The sequence below is a fragment of the Chaetura pelagica genome, unplaced genomic scaffold (assembly GCF_000747805.2).
Source record: "Chaetura pelagica isolate M959 unplaced genomic scaffold, ChaPel_1.0 scaffold20, whole genome shotgun sequence".
NCBI classification, from domain to species: domain Eukaryota; kingdom Metazoa; phylum Chordata; class Aves; order Apodiformes; family Apodidae; genus Chaetura; species Chaetura pelagica.
In genome coordinates this window covers 5,805,252-5,808,122 of record NW_009951958.1, presented here as the reverse complement: position 1 = coordinate 5,808,122, position 2,871 = coordinate 5,805,252, and the positions used below count along the sequence as shown (strand labels likewise).

Sequence of the window (2,871 nt, the reverse complement as noted above, 5' to 3'; positions counted from 1 at the left end):
CAGATGGTACAATTGATGGGACCAAGGACGAAAACAGTGACTACAGTAAGAAAAATTAACCTGTTTTGCAACCCAACTGCAATCAAATACATCACCTAGTGGGTCTCACTTGTGCAGCTTTATTTTTTAAAAGATCAAATTAGGAAGAAGCCAGCTGTTTTCTGCACATTTTTCTGTCTATCCTTCCCCTTTAAATCTTGCCTGTATAATTTCATATGTTTCCTCTCCAATCTTCTTCCCTCCTGCCCCGATTCTGTATCTGCCATCTGGGTGGGGTGGAGAATAAAACCCATGATTTGAATTGCTGCCAGAAAAGAAAGGAGATTATATTTATACACATGCCATGTGGGTAAAGGATACGGGGAATTCTCTCTCCAAGGAGAAGAGGAGAAAATTGTTTTCACTGCTTTATCTTGAAAAATGCAGCAAGCATCAGGAATTTCCAGGCTGGAGAAAACCAGCTGTTCACTGAAGTCCTAGTGCTTTGACAGTAATATCAAGGCTGATGGTATTGAATCATGTTTCCAAAGGAGGTCACCTTCCAAACCCCTGTTCAAATGGGTTGTGTTCATGCTGTCCAAAAAAGGACAGCAAAGCACAACAGAGCCACATAGGTTTGAAAGTCATGTTCATGTGCAGGAGCCTTGTTAGTTTAAACAAATGCAACGCAGTAGCCAATCTTCTTTTTTGCTAAAGTAGTGGGTTTTTTTTCAATACAAAGCTCCTCAAAAGGTCAAAAGATATTTTCTACAGCATCTCTTAATTTCATAGACCTCAGATTGATGCTTCTGAGAGGGCAGTATCTGAAGCTGAGATCCTTTGCCACAAACTGCATTAGCAGAGTAGGACTCGAGTTTTAATTTGGGTCATATGTTGGTTTGAAGCTCACTATGCCACTTCTTCCTCCAAGAAGACTCTGGCTCTGTGATTTTTCTCAGGCAGACACCAACACGTGGGATGGGTTCAGTGGGCTTTAGTGGGTGAGTAATGAACCAGTGTTGGATCCTTTTAGCTGCTTTTTCTTAAAGGAAGACATGGAATGATTTCAGTCTGCAGAAAATCCCTTTGGAAGCCTGTTAGTCAATGACATGGGAAGAGCTGCTAGAGATGACAGGGACTCATTACCCTCACCTATTAGTGAGGACCAAATGACAAACTAATGGGCTTAAATTGAAGCATAGATGAATGTAGGTAAACAGCTGAGGGGAATAAAATGTAAGAGCAGTTCTGCAATATTTCAGCCTTGCAGGAGAGACAAGGGAAGCTGCTTCTGGCTGCACTTGGTGGGTGCAGAGGAACCTCTGGAGTCCCATAACTGAGTTTGGACTCTTAACACCCAAACAGCTTTTTTTTTTTTTAATGTATCCCATTAGAAATCTTAGAGATCAGTTTGGCAAGGTGCTGAACACTTGTGAGCCACTTCCACCCAGTCCTTGTAATGGGATATAAGTATATGTATAAGCATGTATAAGTGGGCTGAAGGGCATTTCTAGAATTTGAATTTATTTGGTGAGATGGCAGCCTTGCCTTGGCAGCTTGATGGGACAGGAGGCATCTAGATGAAAGGTGCCAAACCACTTGCTCAAAATCATGGGCTGTGTTGGAAAGTTTTGTGAAGTTTTTGGGAGAAGACTGAAGGTGAAGTATTCCCCATCCCCTGATCTCAGGGGTATCAAAAGAGAAAAAAAAAATCCACTCTGATAAAATTTGGCTCCAGAAAATGAAATTAAGAATGTGCATTATTCAGTGTTGTTTAACTTTTTACCACAGATTCATAAATCTTCGGTTTGAGTTAACATTTTTTAATTATATAAAGCTTCCAGTTAGCTTCCTTTCCTTTAAATACCTCAATTTTTAACCAGAAAAGTCAACACTTGCTAGTCTAGGTGAACATCTTGCAGATTTACTTCACTAATATTTTCTGCTTTAAAATATTTCTCTAGAAGGTTCCTAACCTACTAGTACAGTACAGTATTTCTGTGCAAGGGCAAAACTCATAAAAAACTCAAATATTTCCCTATCCCTGGAGAAGGGTTTGTTAATTTGCATCCACTGGGAGACAAGGGCAATTGTGGTAGCCCTAGCAGAGTCCTTTCCACTCTGGATGATCATCTATTCTCCATGCATAGGCCATGTTGGCACAGTTAATACACAGGGAGCACTGTGTCCCATACATTTGTTCTGTGTTCTGTAGCTGAACATTAGTTATTCAAATTAGCATTATGAAAGAAAGCTTAATTTTCATAGAATACATTATGTTGGTTTGCTCTTGCAAATAAACATTTCAAATGAGACATGACATATTCCTCAGATATGTCTGAAGCAATTAGAGGTTCTAATAAAAAAAAAAAAACAACCTGTTTATATAAGAGGAACTGCTAATATTTAAGCAATTTTTACTTTATCTGGTGCCCATTTTATGTGTGTTCTGGAGAAGCTGATGGCATTTATTTTCTAACTCCTCTCACTTAAAGAAAAAGAGGGGGGGAAAAAAAAGCCCAGAAGCCAAGTTCTAATGGCATTTGAGCGGGCATCCAGCCAGCTTCCTGGGAAACAGCTCTTGGGACATCTGTTCCTTGTACCATGCAGTGAAAGGCACGCCATCTTAATGTGAGCAAGAAGACAGATACTTTGCCTACTTGCATAGGGATGCATAAAGAATTTTATTCTAATCAGAGTGCAGTTTCATGGTGTATGAGGCCCTTATGCATGTTCTTAATAATGTTATATATGAACATGGATTTGGGGCAGTAGCTTTTGTTTCCAACTCAAATAATCTCAAACAGTCTTTCAGGGCTGACTGTTGCTGTCAGTGCTTGCTTTGCTATTGCTCCTTCCTGGGCTGAGCAGGGTAATATCCCTTCTTTGCGA

At 40.0% G+C, this 2,871-nt stretch overlaps 1 protein-coding gene across 1 annotated transcript in view; it reads left to right on the top strand.

Moving 5' to 3' along the window:
• The first annotated feature begins 6 nt into the window (after positions 1 to 6).
• Positions 7 to 2,871, top strand: part of FGF12 (fibroblast growth factor 12) — a 74,683-nt gene continuing 71,818 nt past the window's right edge. The window contains exon 1 of the mRNA XM_009999955.1: positions 7 to 45. The gene's annotated coding sequence lies outside the window, so the exon portion shown is untranslated. The remainder of the gene's footprint in view (positions 46 to 2,871) is intronic.